At 39.4% G+C, this 22,463-nt stretch overlaps 1 protein-coding gene across 2 annotated transcripts in view; it reads left to right on the top strand.

Moving 5' to 3' along the window:
• The first annotated feature begins 20,781 nt into the window (after positions 1-20,781).
• AKT3 (AKT serine/threonine kinase 3) overlaps positions 20,782-22,463 on the top strand; it is a 151,716-nt gene continuing 150,034 nt past the window's right edge. Inside the window, exon 1 of one of the 2 annotated variants that reach the window (XM_041477149.1) lies at positions 20,782-20,916. The gene's annotated coding sequence lies outside the window, so the exon portion shown is untranslated. Of the gene's footprint in view, positions 20,917-21,088; positions 21,228-22,463 lie in introns of those variants that run through there. The other variant, XM_041477148.1, reaches the window with a different exon arrangement.

The raw sequence follows: 22,463 nt of genomic DNA, 5'->3' as shown, positions 1-22,463 counted from the left end.
TTGTAGCTGCAGTAAGTAGGGCGTAGAGGAATTGCAGTGACCTTGCTAGCATTTGTCCCACAGTGCTCCCATGACTACCAGCATGGGGAAAAAAATCCTAAGGGCTGTATTTTATAAAGGTAGTAGGTACTGAACTTATAAAGGGAGAAACAAAGAAAACATTTTAAACTAAGAAAATGAGGGAAAAAAGAATGAGGATGGGAAATAAATAAGAATGAGGAGTGAATGGAAAACAAAAAGAAAATCAAGATATTAAAAGGAGGGTGTTTGTACAAGCCTGTAAATATAAACACATTCACTGCAGATACACAGAGACTTTTATAGCACTTGTGAATTTTTAATAGGGGTATCTTGGCATCAGGCTCCTGCCATGGACACAGATTAAGAATCACCTGAGCTCTGTGCACAGGGCTATGGCAGGAGGCCCCTCTGAGACTGGACTGGAAGTCGCCCCCATTAGCATCACCTTGAAAAGTGTCATCCTGAATGGTGAGGTGGGCCTTTCTGCTGACAAGGGTGCAATTAGCTGAATTGCTAAATAGTTTGGCTTCCAGGTGAAAATCTTGCAAGTTAACCTGCATTAGGACAATTTTCTCCCTCTTTTTTTTTTTTTAATTGTTAAAAAATCTGTGAGCTCAGAATTTTCTTATTAAGAAAAAGAGCACATATTAAAGCCAGTATAAAAATCAGCAATCCTCAAGAAATTTTAAGCCAATGAGAAGAGCCTGGAAAAAAAAAAATGTTTCTAATTATGAAAGTACAATGATGCACAGTAATAGCTTTTTGCTCAGCAGTTCTTAGTTTCACACATCTGTTTGCATAAAATACAATGACTTTAGTGTTGTTTGCTTATGTTTGAATTACAGCAACTCCATGTCTCATCAATAGATCAGTTTCCTCAGTTTTAATGGATTATATATGTGCCAGATCTTCAGAATTCTTCCTTCTGTGGCTTGATCTGAATCCTGCTGAAATACCTTCTTTTCATCTACTTTGTGTGATTTGGCTAAGACTTGTGAAGATTGTAGGTGCACAGATATTTCTGAGAGCCTGAATTTTACATTTCAAACCCTGTGTGGAGTGAAAAGGAGGTCATGCCCAATACCAAGGTGCTATGTTGTTTTTTTATAGTTATATTATAGACAGTCTATTTTTTTTTAACTTATAAAGGAAGCAGGAGCACAATAAAAATGGGAAAAAATGCAGTGGCCTACTAAATAATTCTTGTAAGTTCATTCTTTGGATATTTATAATTGACTTCCCATAACAAGCTTTCTTTTACAACTTTTATTTCTTTATTGGTTTTTTTCCTCTATCTTACTGTAATATTTTTAAAGTTATTTTTCTGTTTGTAATTGTTTTCTTCAGCTATTGTGGCAAGGAACAGTATAAGAGCATTAAGTAGTTAAGACAGTGAAAAACATGGAAATTATCAAATTCCCATACAGATTAAAAAGCCAATGAGAAGTGAGAAAAAAAAAATCAATGTTTAAAATACACACCATCAAAGCATAACAAATGCCTTTTTTATTTGAAAGGTGTGGAATTCCTTTGTTTCCGAGTGGGACTACTCATTAAAAAATGGGACAGTGAGGACAAAATTGCTGAAAATGCTTAGATATGTATTTGAGCACCTGTGCATTTTGCACTGTTGCAAGCTAGCCCCTGAAAGCCATGGGAACTGGCCAGGTTCAGTCCAAAAGAGCATTCCTTCACATTTCTGAAAGTTGTGATTGGCCAACAGTAATACATGTTTGCTGCTGCTGCTCAGGCTGTGCTGCAGCAGTCCCAGAACAGGATTTGGATCAGGTGTCTTGAGCAGACCCCCTCCTAGATGGCAAACTTAGGAGATGTAAACATTTCTTTTGCATCTTAAGGGAAAGCAGAGCTGACAAATGAAAGAGAGTGTAGGTAACAACGTCGTTCACACAGCACATAGGCTCAACTTGCTTCCCAGTTATTACCTGCTGGAAGGCATTTTTATTTGTCATTGGATGACTTTTACAATATTTTATAAGATTTCTTAAGTTTTCCATCTGAGGAGGGGTTAATACCACAGTGAACAAGTAACAGATTATGAAGACTTCAGTGTACCAATATTCACAAGCTTTGTTAATCCAAGGATGCCTTTTGTTTACCTTTTATGACAATTGTTTACAACATGGCATGTTATTTTGAAGGAGTATTTCTTGTACCAGCAAGGATGGTGTCAAAGTTCCTACTTTGCCCAAGGCTGTAGAACTACTAGAGGTAGTGTGGAGGAATTTCCAAGCAATGTGAAGTATGTATGCTTAGGTGGGCTCCTTCAGGCCTGTTTATATACTCCCTGAGCTTGGCTCAAGAGTTTCACTGGAAACAAAATATGGAATAAACCATTATAGCAGGGAAAAAATTGTCAGGATCTCTGATTTGATAACTCCTGCAAGAAAAAAAGAAGCACAAAAAATAATCTAGGGGATTTCTAAGTCATGTACCAATTACTACGTTGTGAGACTGACTCCTAGGTATGTCAGGACCACCAAGCACATCCCTCTTTTGGAGGAAACTGTGGAAAACCCTATAGATGTGTTACTGTTGTTTCTTCAAATAATTAGGGTCTGAAGAATGGAATATTCTCCCCTGAAGAATGGAATATTTGAGAGGCAAATGGTCTGGATATTAGATTTATCTAATAAATGTATCTAACTAGATATTCTTTATCTAATTATATTTATCAAATTGCAGCCATTCAGATTATTTTCTTAAGGATAATGGTTTACACGCGTCTGGATAGGAAAGGATTGACACAATTCAAAGGGTGAGATATGACAGCAGGAGGGTGATTTAGGGCAAAGGGAGGAGGATGAGGAGGGTCAATGGCTGAGACACAGAGCTGGTCACCAGGAGAGATGCCCTGCACCCCTCACCAATCTGCTTCTGCTGTTGGAGCAAAGTTGGAGCAAGTCTGGAGACAGTGACCAAATTCAGGCCAGGGCCAGCGACTGCCAGGCAAGCCCTGGGCGCTGGGGCAGGCTGGGTGAAGCCAGAGCAGAGTCAGATTGTCACTCTGGGTGTCTCTGGCTCACTGGGGTGCAGGGCCAGGGACAGCCTCCACCTCAGGGGAAGTGAACACCAGCAGTAATCCTCTGCAGGGCTGTGCCTGTACTGGCAGATAAACATTCTACAGATAACGTTTGTGAATGAAGGATGGTGCTCTTAATGCACATCCCTACGCAAGTGCATTGGAAGGGATGAGCTTTATTTGAGTAACACTAAGAGAGAGCTGTGAGTCTTCAGACATAGGGAAAGCAGTGATTGTAAGCGTTTTTCACCTTCCTTATACTCACACTGGCAAGTTTAAAGAAACTTTTAACAGATACATATGAGTAATGAGATCCATTTGAAATTCACAAATGTTCACAGAGGAGTTTATATAGAAATTCAGTTACATTAAAGGTTGCCAGTCAAAAGGCAAGGTGTATATTAAATGCAAAACTAAAGGCTTCCTTTCCGAGATTAGCTTTAAAGGCATGCTGGGTTTCTCCCTAAACCTGGGTTTGTGGTAACTGAAGCTGAATGTGTCAGTTCCTTCTCAGTTTTCTGCTATAACTCCACTATAGGACTGTCATAAAAGATACCTTATTTTTTGTCAAAAGCTGTAGGTGTGAGGCTTTATGAAGATTTCAGCTGCCTTGTTCTATTTATCCCCTGATAACTCAAATGTATCAGCATATTCGATGTACATACATGCACATCATTTTGCGCTCTGCTTTATACCCTGGGTCACTTTTGTGTAAGATTTTAAGGGTATTTTTAAAAACATACAAATGCATAATGTATATATTAGCTGTGAAGCTGTTCATATTAATAAATAGGAGGGTTTCTTTTTTTTTTTTTGTTCCAAAGAGACACATAAGTACATACAGTAAAAGAAAATGTGTCCAAATAACTAGTGCACATTGAATTAACATAAAAGGTGAAGAAAAGAAATGAATAACGGGAAGGCCACAAGAGAAATCCAGACATATTACACTGTCTGTGAAAGAAAGACTGACATCTAAACGTGAAGAGAAACATGAAACAAAATCTGTGTACTTACTTTTGACTATGTTTCCATGCATTACAGGGAAATGGAAAGGGTGACATTTAAGACCAGAGGTACTGACTAAGAGTACTCTCATTACTTTGGACAGAATAATAATAAATAACAGATAGACAATGAGATTGATACAGATAGATAGATTAGCAGATAGATAATGAGGCAGAATATTAATAATGATCATATAGGCACAGCAGATTTTTTTAGATATCTTTCCTTCTTTTTTTCTATTACACCTTTAATTGAAAAATCATCACACAAGAACAAATTCCAAGTGTAGTTTCAGAGAACCAAAAGGCCCTCAGAGCCTCTACATTTGATGAATTTTGGACTCCAACAAATATACTTTTATTTCTTTTCCATGGGATGTAACTGACTTGAGTTTTGTGCTTTGTGAAGAATAGCAACAGTGCTTTTATAAATACATTCTTTCATCAGCTTACTATTTTAAGTTTAGCCTTATGTAATTTTAATTTAAGGTGGAAGTTGTGAAAATCCCCTAAGTTTGGTTGAAAGTAAGCAGAATTTTGTCTTTTTTTTTTCCCTTTTTTTTTTTTTTCTGATTTGTGATAGTTCTTTCACCCTAGTTCTGCAGTTCCATGTGTTTCTGAAGCATCCTTCTCTGGATTAAGGTTAAGAGAAATAGGCAGAGAATCTTTAAATTCCGTTAAATTTATCATCCTTCAGAAAATTTTCTTACACGTAGTATCAGTGTATGATGCCAAACATCCACATACACATGTTTAAAGGCTGAACTCAAACCAGTGCAGAAAGTTGTAGTGAGTCATTGGCCAACTGATGATGAATCATCCCCCCAGCACCTGGGACTGATTCATCCTTCCAGCAGGCAGCTATTGGCCACTGCCTTTACAGACACAAACACTGTCTCATAGATAGCAGTTGTCTGCGTTAGGATTTTTCTTGGCTTGTTACTGCAACCATTAATTGAACAGAAAAAAGATTGCTAAAAAAGATCAGTTCCAGTCTGAAAGTCTTACACCCCACTTTCTCTATTCTTTGGCTGTTCTTGTGTTCTTGGAGGACATATTCTAACACTTTCTCTTTCCAAGAGAAACACTTGGAAATTTTGTCACCAGTTTCATGTGAGGTGCAGATGTTGTTTACAAGGCTCTATTCTATGCAAGTTCCCAAGTCAGAGAGTATCCAGAACTGTATTTCAGATCATCAGCTTTATTACTTATAACCTTCTTTGGACATTGATATTGGTTTCTCTCTGACTATAGTATCACATGACTGACAGTTTTCCTGTTGTGACTTACTGATCTTTGCTTCATGGCCTTGGATCTCAAGCTTTATGATAGAACTGTTTGAACCTGGACTGATCTCTGACTCTGGTCTGCCCATGACCATGAGTTTGTCATCCAGGTATTGGACCAAGCCCAGACAACATTTCCCACTATCTCAGGAAAAAACAAAAACCTAGGGATCCGTGTGTAAATGTAAGTGTCATCAGTAAAGGCATTATAGTTAAACTACTTTTACTTCAATAGAGAAGAGAAAAAAAAAACCAAAAAACCAACCAACCAAAAGAAAATGTTGTTTGGGATTGGAATCTTCTAAGGTGACAGAAATCAAGTGAAACAGGCACTTATTCCAAGATGTGGGTCATGATGGTTTATCTGCTATACCTGCAATTATTTAAATAAACACATTATTTACTGTTACAAAGCACAATGTTCACAAACCATAAAAATTTCTAAACACTACATCTTTAGAGTAACACCGATTCCTGGTTGTGTACAACTGCTTACCCCACTTCCCCTTTTATTTCTGCAGAACATCTATTTGCCATGAACCTTTAAGGATGGTTTCAGATACCACAGGTACTGATGCCATTTTAGGTGTCCCTGGTATGCTTGCCACTCTGGAAAAGTCGAGATCTTCTACAGGTTCCATATCTATTTTAGAAACACTATGGGTCTTAAATGGTGCTAGAGTGCCAGATACCTAGAGACTATAAGCAGAGACATCCTTCATTCAGCTTACTACGAAATCAAGCTGCTTTACCTTTCTGCCACAGAATGAAAGCTGCTACTTCCTCCTCTGTCAGCCTATTATCAATCTGAAACAAGCTTTTCAATAGCAGCAACAAACAGAAAAGTCTAGACTGCAGCAAATGTTTTCTGAAAATTTCCCTGTTGTTCATTTAGAAAAGTGGTTGTTGCAAGAGAATGAAAAGACAGACTGCTATGGATGTAATATAATGTGCACATATAAATACAGATGTCTTCTTGGCCATTTTTAAAATGAAGGCCGAATTAGTCCAGATCTGCCTCAATAGGCAAAGCTATTGCTTAATTTCTGCTAAATCTATTTTCTTTATTAAAGCAGAACATTTCTGTAAATTCTATTCAGTGATTTTATCAAAATAAATTTTGATCCATATTACTTTTGGACCAAAATCACAGCCAGAACCAAGTCAAACTGAAAAACATCAATAAATTCTTACTAGGATAAAATTATTTTGGATTTCTTCAAACTGACCAAACAGACAGAGCCAGCAGACAACCCAAAACAGGCAGAACATGATTTAATGTACAGTATTCTCAATGTAATTTAACAGTTTTTCTTTCAGAAGATGGTCCTCATAGTGTTTCAAGACTCCAGACTTTATTACCAATCTCATTAAGGCACAATCACTTCGCTGTTGTCTTCTTGTCTAGGCTGGGGCTTTCTTTGGTGCCTGCCTCTGAGCACATGGTGGAACCACGGGTGCTCTCCAAGGTCCTGAAACATGGGACTGGACTTGGGTGAAAAAGACATTTATTTGAATTTATTTATTTAAATTCAAGACTAATAGAATCAGTCATGGAAAAGAAAACTTAGGTTTAAATGTATACTTGTATTTAGATCACATTTAGATGCTACAGAGTAAAAATGAGAAAGCAAGCAAATTAGGTAGGCTACCTTGGATATGTAAAACATCATCCTCATCATTTAAAATACTTGGGAAGTATTTTTCATGGATGTTGAATTGCTAGAAAACAAAGCTGCTGAGATTTGCCAGGGAAGCTGAATAATGTAAACTTCTTGCTGAGCTCTGAGTTATCAGTGTGCTCATTATTAATAAATATTGTTGTTCTTTCTTTACAAATATGCTTCAATATTTTTTATCTTGGTAGTGGCCTTTTTTACTCAGAAAAAATGTAACAGAAGAAATGTCATCAGCATTTGTTCAGAAAAGAGAGGCACTGCACTTATGTTCCATTCCCTTGTAGTACCAGCTATTTATATGAAAGAATGGTGTAGTGAACTATTTTCTTTTTGGATTTATTGTCTGAAGCTGTTGCATGACATAGAGATACCAGAGGTTGCTCATATATTTCTGTAAAACAGTTCTCAGCTGCCAAACTGATTATGTGAAAAAACAGTTCAAGCTTTGAAAAAACCATCCAAGTTACTCAACATAAAACGCGTATTTTCTGTAAATTATGGTGCTCTCTTTGTGGAAATATCTAAACACGTAACCAGCTTGCAATCTTGCAGTCTTAATGAAGAGTCTAAGAAATGAATGTTAACCTTGACTGAGTTATCTGTCTGTAATTCCATGCCACTCTCTGTACCACAGCTCAGGAGAAAAATGTCCGTGTTGCCCAGAAAAGCTTACTCTGCTGGTCCATTGATGTCTTTTTCATGGATAAATAAATGACATTCTTTTTAACCTACCTTTAATTTGAATTTTCTTGTCCACTAATCTAATTAAAATGAACAACATGATATAAATTAAACTTGCACTATACAACTCCAGTGCCTCAAATTCCAGGGACAATTTATTAGGAAAGTCTTCCTACCATAAACCCTGAGAGGTAATTTATTTAGAATGCCTTCTTCAATTTTTACTGTGTTTTCCAAATTATATTAAGATCACGTATGCACAGAGAAGGAATAGTTCTTGAACAAGTGAAAATCAGGACTATTGAAGACAATGCAGTATGTCAGCATTAAAATGTTGGGAAATATTTTAAATAACAAAATAATATGAAGATACTACTACTGGAATTATAGTTTAAGAAAGATATAACAAACAGACACAAAACTCCCAAAATGGTGATAGAGTTGTCACAGAAAAGAATTATTTTACAGGAGAAAAAAAAAATACAAAAATTATTTCTTCGAGTCTTTCTCACTTAATTACTGTTTTGGACACCTTATTCAAAAGACTGTACAAAGGAGGAATTAATTTAATCAACAAGAAATTCTGTAGGTGCTTCATCAAGAAGAGCAGTTAACAAAGTAGAAAGACATTTCTGGACTGGAGGACACAAGAGTTCATTATGAGAGTAAACATAATCAGGCCAAAGTGCAATTAAAAGAACATTCATTATAACTGGAAACACAGAAAGCAAAAATTACAAGATTTTTGAAAAGCAGTGAAACAAACTTATGCCATCTATTTAAAGAAAGACTTCCTAAATATACAGTTTAAATTAAAATACTAATAATAACTACTTGCAGGCATGCCTAAAGCAAACACAGGGTCTTGAAACTGAACCTTAAGAATATTCTTCTTGTTGATTTTAGCAGTTCCAAAGAATTTTATTGCCCTTGTGAGTAGTTCTTGGATCACCTTCTCTATGTATTGACCGACTTCAGTGATCACTGACTTCAGTGATCTTTACAAGATCTTTATAAATTGGTACCACGCCACAAATAAAACGCAGTTTTGCAAATGTGTAGAGGTTCAAAAAGCACTGGGAGCTTCAAAAATGTGAAGAAAATAAAACCCTAACGTTCCTCTTTGGGGATGCCTGTAGGTTCAGGAACATAACTCACGGAGAGGAAATGAATCCACCATTGAAAAAGAATTGCTCCCTCTCAGCCAGGGACTACTTTCCCAGTATTTTAGGAAAATTTAGAAAAGGGAGACTGGCAATCAGCAAGTTCATCAACCACTTAACTGTGAAAGGGAGATAAGCAATAAAAAAATTGCAAAATCCCCACAGAGGTGTTGAAATCCTGTAGAAGATTTATTCATTTGATATGTCAATGAATCTCCATCCTAGTTGATGGACTTAAGACTTGGACTTTTTGTTTGAGGGTGGAGAAATACTGCACACAGATTATGCTGAGATGATACAATTCAGTCTCCTGTGTAGCAGGGTAAAGGTTTAAGTCAGTATTATTTGAGATTAATAAGACAAAGCTCAGGTGTTTGTACATTTTTCATGCCAGCAGCAAGAGCCATACTTGGATCTACTTGTTTTGTTGTTTTCTGAAGAAATCTCTTAGGTTATGACGTATTTCCTTGTTTATAAAATAAAACAGATTTCTACTAGAAGATAACAAGACACTGAATGTTACTCATAAAGCTTGTGCTGCTCTACTCCTAAGAAATTAAAAATAATGTAACCAGATGTTCTGTGTGGTCCCTTGTGCTGAAGCTGGGGAAACTTATGTTTACATTTCATTTACTATGAGAAGTAAGATGCAGAGAAGACATTGTTATTTACAAGTATGAAATGGCACTCTGAAGAGTTCTGCTACTCCACTGCCCTCTAAAGCTGAGGGCAAAATTTCTCAGGTTTTAGCCAGGTTTCATGAGAGTATAAAGCTGTCTTATTCTGTCAGTGTATCTTCACCTTGCAATCCTTCCTAATAGCCTTTGAATTCATTATCCAATTCCTGTCAAATATTACAAGGATCTAGAAATCTCAAAAGAATTGTTTCTACAAATATTGTGAAAATATATTGTTGGACAGCACAGAGAAACACAAATAAAGTTTCTGCATCTTCCCCAGGGGAAAAAACCCAACGCTTCAGTATTGAATTAACTAATTATCTGTCCCATTCTCTTTCTGAGCTGAAAATATCAACTCTATAATTTGCACAATCTCATCTTAAGATCCATTTAATTCAAGTTTAAGTCTTATGAAAATCTGAATTTTCTTGTGTACCTGTGCAAATATTGTTTACCACTCTCTCCAGTTTTCTGACTTACTTCCATTCAATTGCTGCAAGATTTGAATTTCTTTGGAGCACATTTATCAAACATTTGTGAAGCATCTCACACACAGTGGGAAAAACTGAAAGGGATTAAGAATAGAGGATTTATCATTTTTTCTGACCAAGAGTGACAGTGGTTTTTTGTCAGGATAGGGCACTTCTCTAAAAATCAACTTTTTTTCTTCACCCTAAAAGAAACAATGGACATTTATTTCGGTTTGATGTAATCTAAGAAACAAATCAACATGGTAATTAGCACAGCACTAAAACATTCTTTCCTTCTATACCAGCAGAAAGATCAAATTATTTCATAAAAATTAAGGAAGTTGCAGTGGAATTGACAAGTACAAGTAAGACAATATTCACCTTGGGTAAATTTAGACACCCAAACTTAATTTTTGAATTAAAAAGCAAATCTGCTGAGACCACCACTAAGTGAATGAAGACAGGCAGGTTCTCCTAGAAGGTAATTCAGGGCAAGACGCCATTAACAACACAGAAAACCTCAGGGAATTAACCTTCTAACTAGTATCACAACTTCAACTTCTAAATGTGCAGTTGGAAGTTTAATCAAATGTGGAGATCTGAAATCCATTTTCATCTTATTCCCATGATTACCTCTAACCCTATAGCCAGGCTCAAGGTTTATTATAGTAATACTTACTTGCAACCCTTTCACAAAAAAACAAACTTGAAAGGACAGGGACAGTGAAAAAACGATGAATTTTCACCTGTACCCTATGCAAAACCAAGCCCAGGACTTTTGTAGAATTTGGAAAACTTTCTAGCTTTGTCACAACTGGAAAGCAGGAAATAAGAACCTGGTGGAGAGGCAGGCTCACTTGCCTAGAATTGATTTGCACACATAAAGGATAGTGAGGAATAAATAAACTGAAAACAACACAAAAGATAACAATTATATGAAGATAGGACAGTGCTAAGTGTCAGTATTCTGATTTAAGATGAGCATAATATTCTAAAGCAGCACTATACAGTAAAAACCATGAGTAATTTAAACATTTCTGTAGGATTTTAAACATTCTGATGAATCATTTATAATTAGCTATGATTAAAAAAGTCACTGACAGATAGATAACCCAATGAAATACATGGTATCGAGTGCTTTCTCAACTCACATTATCTTTCTTTTTTCTGTGTTAAAAAGTAAAAAGATTTTACTATAATTACAGTCCCATACCAATGATTCATAAGGAGATATTATATTTGGAGTGCCTACTGATAGCCATCCATATTGGCTAGTAAAAGGAATTAAATGTTTCATGTTCATTTCAAATTTCAGCTTAATGCCAAAAATGTTTTGGTTTTTTTACAGATCAAAAAGGGACAAAAGTGAAAAGACTTCCAGAAATAAATGCTATGTAATAGAAAAATATCAACCATATGTGCATTTCAGATTTGTAGATCAAGTTACAAGGTTGGCAATCAGATTTCGACTCCCTAAATATTCTTAGAGTTCTAAATATAATCTTCTTCTGTTCTTCTCCCCCCGCCATTTCCTTCCCAAACTGTTGTGTAGCATTTCTATGTGCAGTAAAGCGACCTGTCTTGTACAATTTGGAGAACACTGGATTTGTTTTGTGAGTAAAAGGACACTTATTCCTTGGGTACTGTCCGGTACTAGTGTAAAGCAAAGGGTAGAAGCATAGGCTCTTTTCTGGACTCGATATGTATTGGAGCAGTCTCAGCCTCTTGAAGTTTTCATTAAAATTTGTGATAAGTCAAGTAGATACATAAGGACAATTCTTCTGCTCATTTCCAGCATGGTAACTAAGTGAATCCCTGCACTTTCTTTATGCCCATCGGCCTTTCTGCTTGTCCTTTCTCTTCCACTACCTTTTTGTCCATATAGCCTCTTCCAAAAAAGTTTCAAGGAGAGATGAAGATCTCAGAGAGAGTGAATTAATAAAATTGTCATTAAAACTTGTCACTGAGTGAAAGAGCTCTCTATTGTAAGGGTTTTCCATATGACAAAGTTTAAAATATTAACTGGAGCAATCACTGTGGTCTTGGGCATATAAGGAGAACCTAATGTATTCTTGAGAAGGCGAGATTTTAGGTATCTGCATATCTGCAAGACAGCTGGTGTCAAGAAGTGTAATGATGTGGAAATAGGGCAGAATTAATCTATAAAGAATCCCTCTTTTTCAGTTCCACTACTCATGGGACACCTTAATTTTTATTTGTACTTGTCTATGCTTAACAGCCAACATTTGTCTCCAGATCACAATACTGGGTTTCAAAGGCAGAAACCCAAACTGTTCACAAGCTTGGGGTTTGTGACCAGAAAAATCTTACTGTGATCATCAATCTGGACGACCAAGTTAATGCAGACCTCAAGATTTTCCTGATTTCTTTAGCAGGTGAACTGAACAAGAATATTTAATTGTGGTCTAAAGTAGCAGAGAATCTAGCACTCATTGCTTAAATTATTCCAATTGAATAATATTACAGAATTTAATATTTCTTACTGCTAAAGTTATGCTTACACTTTTAGTTTGTCAGCTCTGTTTTTATTCATCAGATCTTCCAAAAGACATTTACCTTTATACGTTGAATTACCACATTACAGGGTAAAAATATTAATTTTTTCTTTCTAAAAGAGATCAGACTCTTTCAATATAATCTTTTAATACACAGCAAGGTTTCAACAACATGTCATTAATTTTTAAATTCTTTAAAATTTTCTTGGAAGTTTTTAAATGCTGAGCTTTGGCTGGACATGGTATTCTGGTACTTGTTTGACTGACGTAGTAATAAACCAACTATTTAAAATTATTGAAATTAAAAATGTAATTTTACTAGCATTAATTCACCCTCAACTGCTTATTATCTTACTTTCATTTCAATTCATATGTCATGTAAACAAATATGTTGTATTCTCAGCAGCCTCAGTGTAGATACCCTGTTAAGGATATATTAAAACTATTTCAAAATTCCTTGCATTTATTCTGGATAAAAATGTTACTTTTTGAAAAGAGCTGAAAACTGATTTTATGAAGAAGGCATACTGACAGCTTACTAAAAGGTTCAGCCTTGAATCATCTATAATAATAGCTTTTTCTTGGTTTACAAGATGGATAGATTATAGAACGAGGCAAGATATGAATTCCTTACAATTGTAATAAGAATTCTTATCTGCTGTTCTGAAAGGAGAATTGCCAAGAGTTTTTAACATAACAAACAACCAATAATGTTTCTGACAGAAGGAAGAGTTACAGAGATAACATAAATATCTGCATTCTCACCAGTAAATCCAAACCCCTACCTGAAGGAAGATATCACAAAAGACATACAAGCTCACAGGTAACAGAATAGGACACGAAAATCATGGAGAATTTCACAGAATCTCCTGGGTCAAAGCAAGACCATGTCAGAGGAGCTCCTTTTAAGCCATCATGAACCATCTGGAGAGACCTTCTCAGAGTCCACTCACAAATTTTGAAGTCCATCAATACTAGCATGGGTTACCCTTTGCAAGCAACACATGCGTCTTCAAAATTTATGCCTTAGCTTTAGCAAGTGGAGTTTTTTTTTCCCCTGAGTGTTATATTTTTTTCTATTTCCCACTTTGTAAAACATTATTTCATCCTAATATTTTTTCTTGATTATTTTTTCCATTTCTGTGCTATAAATTCTGTAATTCCTATTGAGGGGAGTTCTTCTGTTATCAAATTGGCATCAGTTTATAAAGCTGCTATAAAAATGAAATCTAAAATAAATTAATTATTTGCCCACTGTCTAAATCTAATAGAAAGCAAGCTACTCTACAACACTGCATTTTAATAAATTTAATGAGAATTCATCATTTTAATGTTAAACTGAAATAAATTACTACATGAAATCCTGGCTGTTTAGAATAACAATGACTATAAAAACAACAAGGAAGATATTACAGTTTTTATATTTTGCATGATAATGGGCTTAAAAACAATTCAGGGGCAAAGGACAATTTTGCTACAAAAAATTAAACACTTCCATTATTGTGTGTATACCACTCTCACAGAAGTCAAGGACGTAATCTTGACCCAAGAATGTCAGCAGGAAGTCAGAGGATTAATTAACTAGGAAAACAAAAGCAAATTCTTTTAAGAAGAAAATTTCAGAGATAGAAGTGTTAAGGATACCACTTAGGACATTTAGATAATTAACACCTTTTCTAGAAAATACGCAACATTTTTGTTACAGAAATTAGAATCTTAACCACCATTTTGTAACATTTACCTAAAGTTTATTTTAAGAGAAGCTTTGTTTTTAACAATCATCTTAAATCCTAGTAAACTGAAGAATTAATTAGCAAGCACGGAGGATCAGCAAACTAATGCTTTAGTCTGTTAAACCATCTGCTCAGGAGCACCCTGTTCAAATCTTGGCATTAGGAAAGGATGGATGAATACTTTTGTCTCTTGCACTTAGTCACAACTTGCCATTCTTTGCTTATGCACAATTTTTTTTCCTTCAGCTCATGGTAAATAAAGTCATAAAGAGGTCAGTAATTGATCAGATTTCTGTTACCATGAAGTTTTGCATAACAGATTGCTAACAAATTTGGCTGAAAAACCTTACTGTAGCCATCCATCCCTCTTTTTTCATACCAGATTCCTGTATTCAATAGGTATGAAGGAAGGGACAGATTCAGCATTATCTTTTGTTTTCTTTGCCTAATACAAAGCAGGCCTATATCCAATTAAATCAGGCAAGATGGTGTAAAGTAAGTGAAGTCTTCAAGGCAATCTGTCCTTCATTTCTGAAGACTATTAATGAATGCTCCATTAATATTTTAATACCTCATTCTTTTTCATTATTAACAAGAACATACTTATCAGATCTGTGGAGGTCCTTGTTATTGCAACCCCAATCTGTCTTAATTTTCTAAACTTTCCTGCTAATTCTTTGATTTCATGTCACATCTTTGTTTCCAGAAAGTGCAGGTACATTTTGACACATAATGGATCAAGGGTGGTGTTTGGGAATGAGGGTAGCCCACAGTCTAGTCTAATGGAATACTTTTTTGTTGATGCTGAAATGATTTCCTTGTACTTCAGCCACTCTTTTACAGATTGAAAAGATGGAGGGCTGTCAGCTGCAAACGACGTGATTGATACAGTAGGGAAGCTGTCCAGCAAATCACACTGTGAAGTCTGCATGGTAGCAAGGGGCAGAGAAAAGTGCTCCAAGGAACACACTAAAAGAGGAAGGGGCTCTGCACCATGCTAATCAATTGCCAAAGACAGAGCAATGTTCCAAGTAAAGGCAAAGATCTGGACTAAATCTGGCAATAGATGGCTTCCTCTCCATCAACAGCCAGCTTTCTCCTCAACAGTTTCTTCCTGACTCTTTGAGCAGACTGCTCAAAGAGTCAGGAAGAAACTGTTGAGGAGAAAGTGCTGCTGTGATCCTCTCAGGGCCACATGGGGAAAATGTTCCTAGTCACAAAACCTCTGAAGAGGAGACATTTGTTTAAAATTCTGTTCCTCTGTCCATTAAGCTTTGTGCTCCTTGATTCTGCTCATGCATTACAGACTTGATCCTCCTAACTAGCTTCAACTGGCATTTTCTCATTGACTTCAATTAAGTGAGACCAGGACACAGATAAGGTTCTGTGTGAGAAATCACTGTATGGTAGTAATTGCAGAATTTTATTCAAAGACATATTTTATCTGTGTTGAAGAAATTAAAATAGGATAGGAAAGAGGGAAGAAAAATCTCAGGCGGAAGGGCTGGCATTTTAATTTTTTCCAAGTTGCTTCTGTAGTAGATTGACCTCCCTCAGATAAATCTGTGCACCATGGAAACTATTTTCTCACTGAGAAAAAATTTCCAAGTTCGGCTGAATGCCTATACATCAAGTTAAGCGTATAGCTAAACTGTGCAACTGTGTAATCTTACTGCCCTCTTCCCATCCTTCTCTCCTGTTGTTTGTTATCCTTACTGTCATATCTGGTTTCAAAGCAGGTTAAGGTCACTAGGGCAGGGCATGTGCCTTTCACACTGTTTGTAGACCTCCAGTGTGTGGGAGTATGGGAAAGAAGGGGAAGGAAAACACTTTTTAAAATCTTCAGAGGATAAATAATAAAGCAATAATAACATGCTACAAAATAAATGCAATCAACTGATATTTACACAGGATTATATCCAGTCTCTACTGTGTTCAGCATAATTATATTACTGCTAGCCATATACAGGTGGACAGAATGATTTTTTTATTGCTATCTTGCTTTACTGTGTATTCACAGATAGCCTGCAGGTCTACATTAATAATACTAGTATGAATATACTATTAATAATCATAGTAGGATTATATGTCTACATGAGTTCATAAAGACTTAACTTCTGTAAGCACTGATGAACTGTGACCATCTGAGCAAAAGAGAACTTTCTGTGTCCAGAAAATTTTGTGTAGGAGCCAGACAGCAACAAAAGCCAGCCCAGCCATCCGCTGATGTTGGAGCAGAAGCAGTTTCATGGAACTGGTGACTTGTGTAGCAAAACAGCGTGCAGACACAAAATCCAGAGTCCCGGTTGAGGGCTTTTTTCTCAACTGTTTTCATACTAAAAATAAATAAATTGCTCTCTAATTTTTTAACCTAATTGTGTTACAGGTATCTGGGGACATGGAGTGGAATATTGCCCTCCAAGGCAGCTGCAGAAGCAGAAATAACAAAATTAAATAAATAAATGCCAAGAGACTACAGACAAAGAAGCAAGAGATTAAAGCAGTAAAGTTACTCAGAAGTGAATGCAACAGAAAGGGAAAAGATATGAACTGTAAAATTCAACTGACCACAAGTTCCGTTTCTTCCTTGTATCCAGCGGATTCCAACTGGAATCCGCTGCCAATATTTTTCCTACACGTCTTTTCTGAATTGTACAGCTTTACCATGAGTTCTTTCTTGTTCTTAGAAATTCAATTGCCACGAGATGACTACAATGCAGATGGCAGTGGTTAAAGTCCTGAAGTGTCTGTGTGCACACAGCAGTACAGAGAATGCAGAGTCAGAGCTCAACATAAGCTGAACAGGTTCACCCCTTGAAGTAGCTGAACTTCACTAATAGAGGTGTTTCAGGTTTTCAAGAGCTACACACATAACTGAAAAATAAGCCATAACTTTTGCAAGCAAGACTTTAACTTCACTGTAAAGAAATGGATAACATATATTTTAAGCATCATTTTCCACAGAGCAAATTTCATTGCTCTCCTGTTAGTTTCCACTGACATTTGTGCGTGCTTTTCAAACAATAACAAGGCAGACAGTAACAGGGAGTTTAACACCGGAGATTGTCATCTGACCCATTGTCCATTTTTTATTCTTCTTTTTTTTTTTTAATGAAACTTCTACACTTCAAGTTGTTTCATTTGTCTTGATTTCTATTGTTTTGTTTTGTTTTGTTTTGCTTTATGCATTCTTACATGGAAGCAAGCTTATTAGCTGACATGAGAAACAAGAAACAAAATTAAACTGAAGGCGATGCTACCCGTAGAGGCAGAGAGAACTGATTCTGCAGGCAGAATCTTCTCTCCTATTTAACTATTTGTTTTCAGGATGTAAATCTCTGTAATCTTAGGACCTATCACTCTGCTAGTGATAATAGTTAACATGAACATGTTAAGTGAAACAAGAGATACACCCTTTTTTGCCTTGGAATGGACAGGTTTATATTGAGATTATCTGTAGGTTTTCCTTTTGGTTTCTATTGAAATAATGATTACAAGTGATCATATAAAAGTTTGTCAAGCTTCTCGATGGTGCCAGATAGATGACAATGGATGGGTTTTATTTGTTTGATTTAATGGCTGTAATTGGAACATGTAATATCAGAGGTTCCCATTTTTTCCTGAAATTACATGCAGCCTTATTCTCCTTCTCACGTGAACTCAATACTTTCTTCATTAGCATATGCTGTTAATATGTTCATTAAATTCATGTCACATTGTAATTAATCTGAAAATTATGTCATTTCTGCAGAACCTACAACCTCATTATGTTCACAGTATGTACATCACAGCCATTTTATTTCTGAAAGAGGTATACCTCTGTTTGGTTATTAATCAAGGGGTCATTTCTGCCCAATTTACAGCAATTAACTCCTTACAAGAAATCATTTTGAAGCCTCGAAGTACGATACTAAGGAATAAAATTATTATATGTTCTATAGAGAGAAAAAAATCATTGCACAGCAGCACTTATTTATATAGTATATTTAATAATCCATATAAAAAGTATCAGTTTAGATTCAGCACACTGAGGTCAATATATGAGGCTGAGTAGGATCAAAAACTTAAGAGTAACTAGAAAATATGAATTTCAAAAACAGAGCGCTGATACTTGATTTATAAGGAGTAAGATAGTGAATCTGATTTCAAAGTCATACTGAATAAAAATTTTTTTTTACCTGTGAATAGTTGTCTATATCACATAGATAAAACAAAATTTTACTAATCAGATTTTGCTGAAAAATACATTTTTAAGCTCCAGATCAACACGACAGATTTCATCCCACTGTTTCATTTTCAGCAATTAGTAACAAAATAAAAGTGCAGAAGACTAACTCTCCTTGTAGGTAAATGTTATTTAATGTGGGTTTTTTCTTTGCATGGTGCAAGTGGTTTTTTCTTTTAAAAAGTATATAAATGTGCTTTTAGGTGATTTACACCAAGTATCTATAAATGTAAGCAAACTTACTGTCATCATAAGGGAAGCATTTCATAGCTGGCTTTTGAAGATTTGGAGGCATCAATTAGGATGACCAACCATACACACATACTTTATTAATAAGAAATTTGCAGCTGTGAGTGGCAGGGATTAACACAGAGCAGGAATAACCTGAGTGATACCAAATACCAGGACTTTCTGTGGGCCCGGATTTCACACTCAGCGTTAGGCACCTGAACAGTTGATTGGCAGTCTATCAGCTACTGCCCAGGCAGATTTCATGCTGCCATAGGTTCTGAGCCCTTCGGAGGAATTGCAGCAAACAGAAAGCAAGTTCCAAGACCTACATCTTCCGTTTTTCAGGAGCAGCATAGTAGCAATGATCAAAGGAGACATTAGGGAATAAACACATTTTAATAATTGATACTATGGTTCTGCGTGAATATTGATGGTTAATAAGATGCTCACTTTACTAAAGTGTTTCTGAGAAGGAGGAAGACCGAATGGTAAATTCTGGGAAAGGAAGTAATGCTTGGCAAGGTTCTTTTTAACTTATTTTTCAAAAAGATGCATTAATCAAATACAGTATAAATTTTGTTTTTCTTCAGAGTTAGGGGGACAGAGAGCTTAGGCTGTAGCCTGCTAGCGAGCACAGTGAAGCAAACTTCATAGTTCTAAGAGGAAACTCAGCATATTTATGAATGGGATTATTAGTGTGGTTGCTTGCCACAGCAGGGAAAGGATTCACTGCCCCCGGAGGCAAATTTCCAGTCCTGTGCCAACTCATATGATTATTTAGATTCCCAAAAAATCTCTCTGAAGCCCTGTAGTGGTACAGAGAATAGGAAGTCTGATGTTTCAAAGAGTTGTAGAAGATGGGATGTGAGAGGAAGAAAAACTTAGAAATTAAAGGTGAAATTCATGCTAGAGAAACATTTTTGGTTTTTTTTGTTTGGTTGTCTTTTTTTTTTAATGTAATTTCGATGAACGTGCATTTTTTACAAAAAAAATCTGCACTGATGAAACAGAACAGATAGCTGCATTTCAAGCAATCCAAAATGCCTATTTATCCACTGCAGTAACAGGTTCTGACACAGGCCCGTGTGAACTGCATTATAAACAGATGCATTTCTAAAGAAAATTAATATCTGCAACCGTAAGCGATAGAAGACATCTTCATGTGCACTAAACTCCCGCAAGCACCCACACACAGCCGCTTAGCCGTGGAACAAAGCGTGGAGGGCTATGAACCCCAGGCACTGCTCAGGGTGCAGGACCGGGCTCGGCGGCGGCGGCAGGGCGCAGCAGGCCGGGCATCCCCGGCCTGCCAGCCCGGAGGCAGCTCCGCCGAGCCGGGAGAGCTCAGCACCCTGCAGCGCGGCTGCTCTGCTGTCACCGGCTCCGCTCCGACAGTGCTCGTGGCAACGGGAAGAGTCAGAGGCTCGGGAGCGCCGGTGTACGCTTTCTCTAGGTGTTTATTTACCCGGCGAAGCCTGCAGACAATTTAGCAACACTGAGGCTGGCGCATCCACTAAACACTTCAACGAGGCATGAATTACGGCTTCCTGCGGCGTAACTGGTAGTTCTATTCCTGGAGGAGTTTGCAGAGCCGAGTGGACCACTCCGGGTACCAGGGCAAGCTCGGGGCGGGGGGCTGTGTAACTGCAGAGTGCGAGAACAAAGGGAACTAATCCCGGGACGCGCACACGGGGCTGGCGAGGGGCCGCGATGCCGAAAGGAAAGACCCGGGCGCGGCGCGCCGTAGCGCCGCAAACGCCGCTGCCTGCATCCATCCATCCTCCCGCTCCCACCCGCGGCCCGGCGGCGGGACGGGACACGCCGCTCCGCTCGGCTCCCGCCCCTGCCTGCCAGCCAGCCGGGCGGGCGGGCTGCCTCGCCTCCCCCGTCCTCCCTCCTCCCTCCGCCGCTCCCTCCTCCTCCTCCTCCCTCCCTGCCGCCCGCCCCCCCCACCCTCACCTCAGCCGCCCCCCTCTGTCTGGCTCCCCCCGCGCTGTCTGGCGGCCCCCCCGTCCCCGCCGCGCTTCTCGCGAGAGCCGGGGATGCCGCCGCCGCCGCCGCCACCGCCGCGGAGGGGGAGACACTCGGGGGGAGCCGGTGACGTCGGGAGTTTTCCTGAAAGTCAATAACGAGCCCGGCGGAGGCGGCGGGAGGAGCCGAGAGCGGGGCCCGGGCGGCTCCGGGGTGAGTGCGCCGGGGGGGAGCCGCCGCCGCCGCCGCCCTCCTGACCCCGCGCATCGATGTTGCGGCCGCGCTGCCCGCCCGGGCGCCTCCCTGCGTAGCGGGGCGCGCAGCTCCATGTAGCCGCCGCCGCCAGCGCCCTGGGGCCGGAGCCGCCTCCTCCCGCCCCCGCGGAGACACCGGCCGCCAGGGACCGCCGAGCCCGGCGGGGGGACAGGGGAGGAGGCAGCGGCGCCCTCCCTCCCCTTCTCCCCCCGAAGCCGCCGCCGCCCTCGGGCTCCGCAGCAGCGCCCGCGGCGCCGCCGCCTCTGCAGGTACGGGGCGGGGGCGTTTCGGCGGGGAGAGTTATGTAACGGGGGAGGGGGGGCAGCAGGGGCAGGGCAGGGCGTGCGCCCCAGGGGCGCTGGATGCGCGGGGCCGGTGGTTCCCACGCGGCGGCGGCCCCTCCCCGCCTCCCCTCCCCGCGTCCGTGCGGCGGGCGCCGGTGCCGGGACTAGCGCGGGATTTTATCCGCTGGGAACTTCTGTGCGTGTGCGCGAGCGTGCCCGCGTGTGCGCGCGTGTGTGCCCGCGCAGCCCTGCGCTAAGAATAGCTCCGCGCCCCGCGGGCCGCCGGTGGCAGCGCCTCGCACAAGGGATGGGGATGATGCTGATGCTGATGCTGCCGCCGCCGTCGCCGGCTCTGGCTGCAAGTAAACAAACCGGCCCCCCCGCCCGCCCCGGCCATCATGGAGGCCGCGGCCCACATGCAAAAGTTGATGCGCAGCCCGCTGCCCCGGGTGACCGGCGGCTGCCCCGGGCCGGGCCTGCGGCGGGGTCTGCCCGGGCCCGGTCCCGGCAGGTGCTGCCGCGGGGCGGGGCGGGGCAGGCCGGGCGCGCCCGGGCGGAGCCCCCCATCCCCGGCACGGTGCGAGCGGCTCTGCCTGGCAGGGGGTCAGCGCGGAGCCCCTCGGCAGCCAGATCGCAGCGCTATATATTGTAGTTTAAATGCAAATGATCGTGATGTAACGAGCGCTACCGGGCTTATAGGCTGCGGGGTTGCTTTGTATGGGCACTGCTTCTTAGTTTACTTCTGGATGGGAATCCAAGAGGCGTGAAATAGCAAGGACTGTTTCACGTTCTCCCATGATACGTTGATTAAACGTTAAAAAAAGAGAGAAATCTTATTTTCCTGTGAGTGGAAAGGATAAACAATTTAATCTCTCTTGACCTTTATTCTAGTTCTGCTTTTTTTCTTTAACGTAGTTGTTAGTTGACTGGCTCCTTGTATATGTCTACATCATCTCATAAATTTTATGAAAACGTGTCCCAGTTTCTGTTTAAGGGTTTTATTACAAAAATTATGATGTGTCTGATACCTGCACTGCCAACTTTTTTCAGTACTGAAGAAACATAGAGCAGTCTCTTCTGCTAATGTTTGTTTAGATCTTACTGAAACTTTGCTAAACATGGTTCCCTGCATTTTGCACATAGAGGGCTTTACTTCTCAAGGCAAGAAGCATGCAGATAAGTAGACCTTAACTTATGACAAGTAACATTTTAAGCACGATC

Source organism: Pyrgilauda ruficollis, unplaced genomic scaffold (assembly GCF_017590135.1).
Source record: "Pyrgilauda ruficollis isolate IOZ18807 unplaced genomic scaffold, ASM1759013v1 scaffold4, whole genome shotgun sequence".
Classification (NCBI taxonomy): domain Eukaryota; kingdom Metazoa; phylum Chordata; class Aves; order Passeriformes; family Passeridae; genus Pyrgilauda; species Pyrgilauda ruficollis.
The sequence above is the reverse complement of the archived record's forward strand: the minus strand, read 5'-3'. Positions and strand labels throughout refer to the sequence as shown.